At 39.1% G+C, this 13,777-nt stretch overlaps 1 protein-coding gene across 4 annotated transcripts in view; it reads right to left on the bottom strand.

Moving 5' to 3' along the window:
• TRAPPC9 (trafficking protein particle complex subunit 9) overlaps nucleotides 1–13,777 on the bottom strand; it is a 544,235-nt gene that overhangs the window by 182,869 nt on the left and 347,589 nt on the right. The window lies entirely within an intron of this gene.

Raw genomic sequence — 13,777 nt, 5'->3', positions numbered from 1 at the left:
GTACGAGCAAAGAGAGTTCCCGCAGAGGCAGGGAGCTTGGCTCCCATGGAAAAACACCCGCTCCTCCAGCCAGCAGAACGAGCCATTGACTCAAGCTCTTGTGAAACCACGTAGTTAACACTGGGCTGCCACTGCCTCATTTTATGCTTAAGGTCAACCCCACTATCCCAGAAGTGACAGGAGTGCCATATATAGACATATATATCTATAACAAAGCTAGCTTTAATCGTGTTACCAGTGCCCAGGCTGGCCACAGCGGGGCTGCGTCATGGGCTGATTCACCTCTATCTCCCATAGCAGGACTGAAGCACAGGGTCAGCAATAGCACACAGACAGGAGCTCCTCTTCTATTCCAAAGCAGAAGCACTCTCTGACTATGGCCTTTTGTACCATTAAAAAAGCTTCAAGTGACCGATCAGAGAGATTTTTTTCCAGCAGTGAGAAGACACAGTCCAGTAACGCAACATTTCATTGTAAGCAAAGTGCTTTTTGGCTTCTCACCTGACAGATACTTGACACCCACATGCTGTGCACACTCTTTATGTCCTGGTGCAAACAAGACCATTTCAATTTACAAAGGAGATAAGATTTAAAATCTAGGACTAACAATTTTTATTTTTTTTTTTAGCATGGTACACGAGGCAGCTCTCAAAATTGTTCAGAACACAAATGGCTACCAGCAAAAAACAAGCAGAGACAGATAAAATAATACTGTGTCACCTAATGAAAGAGCAGCTCTGAAGTCTGTTCTTTCTGGGTTCTTTCACTATAACTTCTTGTCTTGAGCGCTCTAAGCCCAGAACCTTGTTTTCATAACTATCTGGAAAAAACCTGCATAAAGCACTACTCATAATGTAACAGTAATGTACTCAGCTTCTTAAAATGGTTCTTTTATTTAGCTTTATGAAATTGTAGGAAAATCAAGAGATCTTAAATACAAACACAGGTTCCAAATTACTACACTGCAAGTAGGCGAAGTGCAGAAGGAAAAAGAAGGAAAAACATGCTGAAAGCTACATTTTCTTTCAAACCATCAAGATTTGAAACTGATTACTTTACTTTAAAAAGTTACTATTTGATGAAGTTTGAAATCAACAGTAGAAGCTATTGTAGAAAAGGCTGGTATATAGCAGCTCCTCATTATTTGCCTGCACAATGCAGTAGGAATTTGTGAATGCGCCCTGGCACACAGTGCTGGAGGGATTTTTATCACTATCCTTTCCCTTATGGCTTGCTGTGTGTTATCGTACCTAGTGATGTTAAATGGATGTAAGACAGACATGTTTTTTGGTATATCTGGTGCAAGAGCACATAGAAAATGAGGAAAATAAGAACGTGCGATGGTTGAGATCAGGTTCTTCCCACCAATGCAAAGAATCAGCTAAAAAATAATAATAATAGTAGCCTTAATTACAACAGTCATCTTAAAATATTACATAGCATGACAAGGACAACTAATGGACAATCAGGAGGATCAGCATCACAGTGGGAAGCAATCCTTTTAACGGGCTGCTGGACCAGGCTGCCTTGTGTGTTGGACTCGTAGGGGCTGCAGGGAGAGCTTGGGCTCAGGGCTTGGAGGGGAGCTGCCATTGCTCCAGCAATCGCCTGCCAGGAGCTTGTACCTTCTCCAGGTGAGCTGGGCACTCCAGCACCTCCAAATGAGCTGAAGCCTTCTGCCGCAATAAAGAAAAAAAAAAAAAAAGTCCCGATAGCTTTTTGCAACTTTAAATCTGGTCCTGGTTGTGCTGAGAGAAATGTGAATAACAACTCTCTGACTTTTAGGAAAATTCCGTTTTCAACTAAGGAATAGGTTTACACAAACTACACAGCCAAGGCTCTTTGCAAGCAGAAGAGCTTAAAACCTCCTCTCTCTCTCACTCTTTTTTTTTTTTAAGAAATGTGAGATTCTATTTGCTCTCTGTTTTTGAAACAGAAAGAACTGAAAAGCTTCAAATCAACAAGAAGAAAGGGAAAACAATACTGAATGAAGCTGAATTTTATCGGCTGTACAAATACACACACCCACACACATATATTAACACAGTTTAATAGGTTGATCTCAGTTTAAAATAAACAGCCATTCTTTAGCTCAGAAGAACTGAACAAGCTCTTAGAATACCTGAAGAATTAACTTCACAAGTAATTTAAAAAGCAAAAAAAAGAACCCGCACTCAAGCACCTATCCCCAACATTTTCACGGAGTCGGTAAGTTCCACTCACTGATTCAAAAAGCCATTTTGCTGGTGCATACACACAAGGAATTAAACTGATGTTACTTTTGCAAGATGCTCAAATCCAACTAGGATTCCAAGTCAAGACTGTCAGCTTTGCAATAAATACTTACAGGAAAAGAAGAATAATCTCCATTTTCTGAAAAGTAAACCCCAGTTTTTCTGATCCATAGGCAACAGGACTGTTCCCACTCACACCTACAAGCACTGACCCAGAAGACCTTCAGCTCTGCAAGGAGACACAGATTCCTGTTCATGGCCATCCACTTTGGTACTGGGAGCCTCCTCTCAACCCCCCATTCTTTCTGGAATTCTCTCACCACTTTATCTTGGTTTTATAGTTTCGATATCAGTAGTTAGCTTACTTTAACTAAAAATATAAACAAGTGTTAATCTGTAAACACAACTAAGACCATGAAACGCTTAGAGACCTTCTGTATTGTCATCTGTTACTCAAATGCAAGCTTCCAGAGATGTGGGGTTTTGCTCTCAGCAAGTCTTAAACCATTATTTGAAGGAACTTCTAAAATCCAGAGCCTTCGGGAAATCTCTTGGGTTGCTAAATTCCAACACGGCCAGGCTTAGGAGTTCTTTGTTTTCCTGTTCTCTCATTTATCCTTAGATACTTTCCTGTAACCTCAGCATGTGGTTTCTTAAGAAAGAGTAAAAATAAAAACTTTCTATTGCTCCTTCTCCAGTCTTCTGCAGAAACTGAAGCCTAACTTTACCACTTTCAAATTAGATGTTAAATCTGTAGTTTACTGCACATCCTGCTTCCACTGATAATTAACAACTCAAAATAAAGACTTTCATGTTCTGCAACTCTGCTGGAACACAATTATAAAACACTACGCTGTAGAAAAGCGAAAGGTACTGAGCTACGCCATTACGCACTGCCAGATCGGGTGTTACTAAAATGCAATACCAAAATAAGCAGGAAAGCAACCAGTGGTTCCTGCTACTGATGCCAACTTGTCTATGAAGAAAATATCTACTGGGTAACTGAACCTTAGGAGATATTTTGGGGACCAGTGTGAAGACATCTATTGGAAGGAGAGTAAAAAATAAGTGGAAATTGCTAGTAAAATGAGTCAAAGCAAAGGAACAGCTCTTAACAGCACTAAACCCTTGTACTTTATTTTATTCCTATTGTACATAGCAGCTACAAAAGGCAAACTGAATATTTATCAGTGAACTGGAACAGCAGCAGCTTTGCTGTGCCTCTTCCATTTAAAATCATCATGGTTCAAGAAGTGGCTCAAGGAAGAAGTACTATGAGAAGACCTAAAACCTTGAAAAAAAAATCAATTTGCTCATCCTAATGAACAATGTCAAAACCAACAACTTTCTGGCTGGTATTTCTGCCAAATATTATTTATCTGCATAAAAGTAAAAGCCACATCCCCTTCTGTATGCAGCAGGCATGTTGTGAACATCTGCATATTTATCAAATTGTTTGAAAAAGTTGGAAGATTAGGAGATAGCCAGCTATCTCCTAATAAGACGGTATTCTCTCAGGAGTACTGTAATGAGAATTTTCATCATCATGTGACAAAATTCAAAAGTAATACTTCTTGTTTGTTCTATAAAAAGGTACCTTGAGCACTCTGATTCGTATCTTCATATTTCACTAATTCAATCAAATACATGTCTTGATTTTTCTTGACTAAAGAATAAATAAAGCTATGGGAAGTTAAACGAGTCCCATTTTGATTCCATCGTCATCCAGAAAGTCATTAAATAAATTCATCGTTGCAGACTCTATTTAGCAGTGATTATTTCTAATCCCAAAAGAGCAGGAACTGACATTCAGATCACGAGGGGAACTGAAAGCCAAACGGCAGCTGAGTTTTCTTGAGCTGCAGCTAGCCAAGACACAAACATGAAAATTCAGCACAATTTGGTGGCTCCATAATGCACAATATGCTCATTTAAGGAAAATCCTAAATAAGGTATCTTTCAGAATGGATATTTCTGTTGGAAGTAATGGAAACTACTTGTTCATAATGGTTTACATGCAAGGAAGGAAGCCAAGGGAAGTCCTATCTGTGGTACTACAAATTGGCTGGTTTTGACTGCATGATAATTTCCCCAAGAATATGTTCTTCATCCTCCCTGTATTTTTGTGGCTTCGATTTTCATTTTCCTGCTATAGTAAGAGACAGCATTGCCTCATGTGCTGCTTTTAGACCTTTCTACATCTTTGCTCTCCAGGGGTTTTCGAAATAAATCTCTACTTGCTCACTATCATCTGTCTTTCAGGCAGAGGCACCAAGCGTACTGGTGTTCAGCCTCCCACCAGCTACTTTCCTCCTCCACTCCCAATTGCACTGTTCTATTGGAAAGAAATTTGTGGCATGAAATATTTCTCTAAACAAGAACTATTTGGAAAAACTTTCTCTACAGATCCTTAGCAGTGCATTGAAATGAACTTAATGCTTTTAGAAAGAGATTAGAGTGGTCTTATCTTATTATAAAGAAGCAAACTTTATAATATGAAATACTTTACAAGCTGCAGTTCAGACTTGCCAATACACTAACCATCGCTTCCTACATTTTCATTTATAAACTTTACAATATTATCAGAAGCTGGATGCTGTAGACATGCAGAAGAGGAATGAAAAGCAAGAAAAAATTTAAAAAAAAAAGTCAAGATGTGGCAGTCATATTATGATTTCTTAAATTTTCCATTATTTATTATGCCCAGGCCTTTTATAAATCCTTTTATAGTCAGAGACACATGCTTTTCAGACCAGAAAACACTGTCTATTAAACATACAGAAGAATTCAGGTTTTTCTCTGTTGAGATTTCTCGTCAGGGTACATCGTGATCCTTTGGTGAGCAGAAACTAAGAGCAGAAATGTTGTCAAGGCTCTGTCTCAATGAGATGGTAGTTCTGATGTGACCCTCTCCAGCCAGCCTGGGACACGTGCTCCAGAAGAGAAGGCACTCGGGCAAGAAGAAACAGGTTACTGCCCTGCATTGGGCTTGGAGGAAAACCAGCTCTGACATACAGACTTTTTTATTTTCTAGTACCTTTTATGGAGTGCCACAAATGATTTATGGTCAGGGCTACACTTTATATGAGTTAGGATACTACTAAATATCTTCATGATTGCCACTTGCTTCCTCAAAGCTAATCACAGAACAAATGGAAACGGAGCAAGTTATTTCACTGTCCTATGTCAGCAGACCACACAGGCAGTTAGGAAGGCCAAAGAAGATGCGATCGCCCTGATGCTCTCACTCTCTCCCACAGACCCTCCTGACTTCAAATGGACCTTTCAGGAACTCCACACTTTCTAAAGTTAAAGACTGAGAGACTGCCCAAGGCAACAGAGCAACAGTTATTGAGTTGGAGAGTGAACCTAGAACTGGATTTTCCATCACTACACTGGAGCACCAGCTCTATATTTAACAATGAACATTTCTCAATCAAAGATTCAATAGCCTAAATCTTCTTTTATTCATGTGCTTACCCAGATAATCTTGGTATCTGCTTGCCACATATAATTGAGGCCAGATTAAAGGTCCACATTTGGATTAATTCAAGTAAGGTTCTCCCAGGATAATGTTTTCATCTAAAAGATCAGAATTAATTAGTCCCAATCTATTTCAATAGATGAGGAAGATAAGATTATGTTTCTGATCCTCCCAAATTCATTTTAGTCACTTAATATGTGCCTCACAAACAAGCTGGCACTCGCTGACTTTGGGACATGGTGTTACACTCAAGGATTTGTTAAGGACTAAGTCAACGATTCAGATCGAAGACAACATCTGGCAGCCCAGGACTCTGCTGAAGCGAGAAGGCTGCCTCAGACAGGGGAACAAGCTGTTGCTACCGAAACTTAGCTGCATCCATGCGCTCAGGGCTCAAATTCTGATTTGTCAGTTAATAGGACAATAATCAGAGGGCCAGATGTTACCATCAAGGGGAATTTAAATTTTAGCACCATGCTTTGAATAGTAGAACTGTTTAAGAAGCAAATCTATTTCTGAAAGGTAATATATAATATGTGGTCAAGTTGTGAAAACAACTCTTAAATCCCCATGTTCATCCTCATTCCCAAATGATCTTTTTTCCTCTCCCTGTCAAAAGTATCCTCACTCAGCCCTTCTGTCCGACATCGTTTCCTGCACCTTTTCCCTAATTCCTTGGTAGGTACCTTTCTTGGTGAAATCTGCTATTTATAGAAAAGAGCTGTGGGGACAGAAGACAGGGATGCATCAATGAGATATAACACAGGGAAAGACAGACCCCGCTGTGCTGCCAGCACTCTCTGTAGCTGAGGCAGTCGCTGCCAAAGAGCAGAAGGAGCAGAACTCAACTGCTGCTCATTGTGGTGTTAAGTTTTGCTACGTACTTTATTTCATCTTGTTAAGCAACGCAAGCAAAGTTCTCAGAAACACTACTTAGGCATAGCTACGGTTATCCAGCATTGCTGCGTGTCCTTCTGGAGCCTCTGGACATCTCAGCTATAAATAAGCCCATGAAAACCAGGGAGCTCAGAGTTAGGGTTGATGCTGCCTTAAAGGACCAATTTCATTCTGGTTTCGGCAGCTCTCAGTTGACAGTGGGAAAGAAGAATTAAAGGGAAACTGATTTCTCCAATTCTTGAAGCTCAAGTCAGGACCAAGTGTAACTCTGGAACCTTTTTAATCAAACACAATATTACTTCTCATATAGAAGTGACCTGGAAGAAGTCTACTCCGACTTCCCCTATTATATAGATGAGCACACTGTCCTTCAGAGTGCCCAAACCGCAAGTCTACCAAAACATTACGAGTAAGAGGTAGCTCCAGTGTTTTTGTTTTATTCCACAGGTTTGAAACCCAGCTACCTCCTCTACCACACGAATTATGGGGAGTATCTAAGCTGTAACTGCAATGAAGACAAGTGTTTGTTTTGGTAATTAATGCTCTACACAAGAGCTGGGCAAAAGAAACCCTCTAAGACCAAGCTTAATGTTTCAATATAGGCCATTTTTTAAAAATTTTACCCGATTTGAATGCTGAAGTGCAGCAGGGCAAAGGTGATGCTGTTGGGTTGCTTGTATAGGCAGCTCCCTACTTTCTGGAAAGCTGTAAGACACCACTGGGTTAATTTAAGTTGAATTCAAAGACAGACTTCTGACATTTTTTCTGAAAGTATTGAGGCACGTACACAGACATAAAAAAAATTTGCTGTTCAGCTTCCTACATAAGTTAAATAATAACAGCTAAATTATGTCTAATATATCCATTAAAACACTCCATTGTCTTTCAAGGGAGTTTTGTAAAATGAATGAGCATTATTAAATGTCTCAGCACCTGCTTTTTCCTGTGGATTTTTAGATTTCAAAAGAAAGCTCCTGGTAATGTTTTGTTGATATGTCAAAAAGTTTTATGTGCTGTTTTATAATTAAGCAAAATTTAATACTGGGTAATTAAAGTATTGGGTTGTTGAACATTAAGCTTCTCCCAAAATTTTATTTTCAAATAAATTGAAATTCTAAATAAATTCTAAATTGAAGAGAAAGAAGCAAAGGAAGCCAATTTTCCCTAGTTAGCGCTTGCGGTTATTTTTCCAAAGTTTTGCTAAAACAATGCCAACCTAATTCTTAGGCCGATATAATTCCAGTATAAAACACTGCAGCCTCTCTTATAGCTTTCAAATGGTAGCAAGTACATATAATCATTAAAAACCAGACTGCTGAAGCTGACGTACAACACAAACCCATGACAAATCAATGGTTTCTGGTATTCTGCCTCCATCCTTTTTGTCAACTGCAACTACTCAATCACACACAAAGTAATATGCCTAATTCTGGACAAAGGTAGATGTATCGTTTACATTTTACCTATTTTCACAACTTTTGCTTCTAGTAGAAAGATAGAAAGGTAAACACCTGAAAAAAGAGATCCTTCAGTATTCAACATGCTTGTGTACATGTGAAGCCAGTGTTTTAGATGTTTGTATTTGAAATGTTGTCTTCCAACTCTGCTGATGAAACCAATAGCAAAGTGTCACGATTGTGACAGATTTTTAAACAAGTGAACATTTTTAAACAATTTAAACATTTTTGTATGTGATACTTCTACATTTAAGAAAGAAAACTAAAGAAAAGGAATACTAAAATTCAATTTGAATACACTGTTATGAAAGTTAACTTAAATTTGAGAGTGAGCTAGTAAACATACAGGAAGCCAAGGAAGAAGTTTTACTTTTAAAAAAGCCCCAAATATTATAAGGAATAACCGTGTTATCCTCTGTACCACACTGGAATAATGCTCTATCAGCAGCAAATAAAACAGCAGCTCTGAAATGTACGGGCTTCTGCTTGCACAGCTTCAGTTAGACACAGAAATCAAGGTGTGGGCTGAATTTCACTGAATCAGTGGATTTATGCTGACATAAAAATGCAATGAGACAGAACTGAATGGGAACTCTATTCCTGCAGGCTCAGCTATTTCATCTCCTCTAATAATTTCTATAGACCATTGGGTTGTTGACATATATTTTTTCTCACTATTAAGAAATATTGACAATAAATATATGCACACATATATATATTTCTTGATGATAAAAATTTTAGTTTCTCCCACCTATATAATTTCCTTACATATTTCTCCTATATCATGTTATGACACATCTCCTGCTATTTTTTTAACTTTTTGAAAAGCTCATTTTTCATTCAGATTGTACCTCTTTTCAAAATAATTTTTTGCAATGGCAAATCTCCAGTGTGAATATTATTAGGGCTTTGGTCCACCGAGTTATCTAACTTTAATGCTTTTTAATCATATGAATAGTCTCCCTGAAATGTAACACTTATATGCTTAATGCTGATCATAATTATTAATAGCTTTTGTATCAGGCGCTGCCTGGAAACATTAAGAGTAAAGCTTCATTCTTCAGAGATACATATAGACTGAGAGATGATCCATACTACGCAGCACACTCACTATATCACAGACTAATTAAACAGCATCAGAGGAATAACAATAACCTCATCTTTTGTTTTTCATTATTATTCACTGCATGTTCAGGGAATCCAATTGTTTCAGATTCTTTATGATTTAGACTGAGTATATTGTAAAACAGCCCTGAAAAAGCCTCTAGTTAATTTGCCTAAGGTAAACAAAGAAAAGCAAACTACTTTACATTCCTCACCTCTACACTTACAGCAAAAAGGCAAGCTCGTAGGTTATGCGTATTGCCTAGCATTTTTTTCTCGGTAAGTTTTCATGATAATCAGTTTCACAGAAATTGGAGATAAAAAAGATTAGCAGATTCTTGCATTCACTCCCTTGAAATATTAACAACTTCTGCATATTCTCCAATGTTTTCCACCAGAGGAGTGAGTCCCATACATCTGGGCATGGAGACCACTGCTAAAGGTGACTTTTTCATGGACCAGCTGGTGCCTTCTTACCAAAGTGCTTAATCAAAAACACCTTGGGGTAGGATTCAGCTCAAGATTAAGACATTTAAATTTAGTCATCTGCATGTAGGTATGTCCACGTGCACTCAGCGTTCATGGTCCCATGCTAATGAATGGAGATCGTAGAATCATAGAATACTTTGGATTGGAAGGGACCTTTACAGGTCATCTGGTCCAACCCCCCTGCAAGAGCAGGGACATCTTCAACTAGATCAGGTTCCTCAGAGCCCCATCCAACCTGACCTTGAACGTTTCCAGGGATGGGGCCTCCACCACCTCTCTGGGCAACCTGTTCCAGTGCCTCACCACCCTCATTGTAAAAAATTTCTTTCTTAAATCCAGTCTAAATCTGCCCTCCTTTAGTTTAAAACCATTGCTCCTTGTCCCGTCACAACAGGCCTTGCTGAAAAGTCTGTCCCTATCTTTCCTATAGGCCCCCTTTAAGTACTGGAAGGCTGCTATAAGGTGTCCCTGCAGCCTTCTCTTCTCCAGGCTGAACAACCCCAACTCTCTCAGCCTGTTCTTGTAGGAGAGGTGCTCCAGCTCTCTGACCATTTTCATGGCCCTCCTCTGGACCCGCTCCAACAGCTCCACGACCTTCTTATGCTGAGGGCTCCAGAGCTGGACACAGTACTCCAGGTGAGGTCTAACCAGAGCAGAGTAGAGGGGCAGAATCACCTCCCTCGACCTGCTGGCCACGCTGCTTGTGATGCAGCCCAGGATACGGTTGGCCTTCCGGGCTGTGATCGCACATTGTCAGCTCATGGCCAGCTTTTCGTCCATCAGTACCCCCAAGTCCTTTTCCGCAAGCAAAGCTTGCTCTCGATCACATCATCCCCCAGCCTGTACTGAAACCGAGGATGAGACTGAGCTGCCATAGTCGATAGCACGCAGGAGGAGGAGGAGCTGGGCAGCCAGTGCAGTACCGCTTCTAGGATCCAAGGAATTGCTCTACCAGCTCCATCCTTTACTGTCTAATATGGTTCAGCTGACACGTGATCACAGTAAACGGTCCTTATAAGATATATTATAACTTACATATTATGCATACTGTAACTTTTAAAATACATATTACAACAGTATAACCTATCATACCATGTATTTGAAATTTTTCATTGATAACACAGTTTTTATACATATTCATATGCTCCAAAAGTATTATATTTCTGGCAACCACTCGCACTATCAAGTCTGTAGATTGATCAACATCAGACAATACATTAGGAGAGCGCCCATCAAACATACGAGCAAGTCCAACCAATTTTGATTCTGACCTGGTTATTCTCTTGCTATTAAATGTAATACTCAACTTAGCACCTTCTTTTAAAGACATAGATGTACCCCCCGTGTTTCACATTGCATGCTTGATAAAGCCATTTCACTTCTCACACTTCCACTTGTATAAGAAGCAACAATTTAATACCTTCGAAGAGCAGCTGACACCTTGTGGAAAACTTTAAAAAAACATTCTATTTTGAAGGCATTTGCATAATATTGTGCATGTTTTCTGTTGGCTTATTCATGATATATAACACCAAACTACTTTTTAAGGCAACACCTCTTTCAAAGGCCTGGTCCCCAAAGAGAACAGCAGTTTCTACAGCAACCAGTTGTGAAATCTTAAGTCCAGGATTAGCACATAAATAAAGCAAAGCGTGAAGAAAAAGGTTTTTTTCTGCTAAAATTCTTCTGTAGTGAAGAACCAGAGAAAAATAGCCCCAACAAGTAAGTCTAGTAGAAGAGCTATACATAAATATAAAGTTTCAGGAACTTTCTCAGCTACATCAATTTACCACAAACATCTTCAGTAGTTATACTGCATCTGAAACACCCTCACCCTGCGTGCCATAAAAATGCATAATTCTCTGGGTATCACATTTACCTCATGGATTTTCATTCCTCAATATTTTAATGCTTTTCTTCCTCATTCTCCCCTTTTCATTTTGGCATAGCTAAGCAGAGTTGAATCTCTCTTGAGGTTCAAGTGTATGAGCAGTGTGTCACATGGAAAAAAAACACATTTGGAGGAAGATGAGAGATATAAGGAGCACCACTGGGGTTATAGAGATGGCTTCACTGGAGAGATACATATAAGCCCAAAAGGTCCATGTGTGCCTGGAGAGTAAGTTGAGCCTCCAGATGCAGATGACATGATAGCGCTGAATGAGAAGAGAAAGGGGAAGGGTGCTAGAACATTTGCAAGGCAGTCATGGGGTTATACTTTTAAGCAGAGATTAAGCAGCTAATTAATTGATTAATCAAAACAATTAACTAGATGTCAAATCAGCACAGCAGCAAATTTAAACAGTCAATTAATTCATACATTCAAAAGAACAGTAAATAATTAATAAGGAATTAAAGAGTTTGTTAATTATGTGGCAGTAGATTAGTTATGCAGAAAACTAAGTGAGAAGCAATTAATTAATTATGCAGAGAATCAAATGAGCCACAAAATATTTATGCAAAGAATCCATACAAATGGGCAGTTTAAAAGCAGATGGGTGGCAAAAATGCTGAGATACATTAAAAAAAATGTTTAATAAAGATCAATTACTGGCAACTGTAGTTAGCTAAGCTATTAAGAAAACCATCTGAATCAAGAATGAAAGTCAAATCAGAAATCAATTGAGCGAGGAGAATTAGGTTATCAAATAGATTCTAAAATAAAGACTTGTCCAGACATCGGGAGTTATTGACAGTTCCAAGGGGCAGGTCTGGTTTAGAAACACAGGTCACTGATATTGAAACGGACACCAAAAATACACCTTTGCCACAGTATTTTACTACTGTAACCTCGCCATCCACTTTGCCATCTCCCTTTGCTTATCTGACCCAGTGCTTTAGCCTGCATTGTATTCAGTTTAGATTATAAATTAATTAGGTTTCATGTCTTACATTCGTCTGCAAATTGTCGTGCATACAATTGCAGCATTAGACATAAATAATACTCTGCATGAACATTATCTCCAAACTTTAACTCCCCCAACATGCCTTCATTAAAATTGTAAATGAGCTGTGTAACAGATCTGAAAAAAGGCTCCATTTACATTAGTAAAAGGGAGTGAGATGTACATTATGGCATCAATGTAACTAGAAGGTAAGTTACACAGATGTGATGCTACTAACTTGTCCAAGCGGTGCCTTCGTAGTCAACTGCAGAGAATATTAGGGCTCAATAAGATATAGTGTCTATCTGTAGGAGATGTTTGATTTGAAATGCCTGTTTTATTACTCAGATGATTGAGATGAATTTGTAACACATAACTAATGCTAACTTATGCAAAAAAACCCCACAGACTATTCCTGTGTTACAAAGTAATGCAAATTTTAAAAGACAAGGTGGTGAAGATTGGATGCGGTAGGTGCAGTTATAAATCAGCTGGAATTTGTCTATATTTAATGTTCTAGGTGCCACTGGCTATCCTAGAGGAGGGAAGCATAAAGGCTTCCTTCATTTTCAAATGCAAAAGGCAGTCTGGAGATCTGAGAGTCTGTCTATGTATAGAAATGCAGAAAACTGTATGTGCTTCAAAGAAAAAAAACAAATGTCAGCCTCAGTAGTTGTAAATCCTCAGTAGGATTAAAGCTGCAAATAGATTCAGGCAGCACTGGTTCAAGGCTTCCCAAGAATGTATGCCTCAGAGTATGGCCACTCTAAGGATGACAGGACAAAGTTTATCTGCTTCCAGGACAGGAAAGATAGATGAAGGACTGTGACACAAAGTGCTGTTTTTGGAAAGCCCCCAGGTCTCTTTGTTCACAGCACGGCTGCTGCTCCACATCCCCTGGGCTCTCCCTAAGCGACATCAGCTGGCCTAGCAAAGGATGGAGTGGGGTCATGGTTGGGTTTTTCGGTGCCCTTGGCTTCACTCCCCTAAACAACTGACTACTGCCTATACCTACAGTCAGTCACAGATAGTTCCATTCAGAGGTGAAATGGCATTAGTCCTTTCTAGCTTCACTTTTCCAGGTAGTCTTTTTTATAGAAACAGGATGTGGAAGCAGTGAGTACAAACACCCACAGCAATACGTCTCAAAGTGGTCTGTACACTGAAAAAAAGGTGAGAACTGCTGCTGCCACTGATGATATCCAAAATCACCAATGTTAATTCCCA

This window comes from Ciconia boyciana, chromosome 2 (genome assembly GCF_034638445.1).
Source record: "Ciconia boyciana chromosome 2, ASM3463844v1, whole genome shotgun sequence".
Taxonomy (NCBI): Eukaryota; Metazoa; Chordata; class Aves; order Ciconiiformes; family Ciconiidae; genus Ciconia; species Ciconia boyciana.
This window is presented reverse-complemented; position numbering and strand designations above follow the sequence as displayed.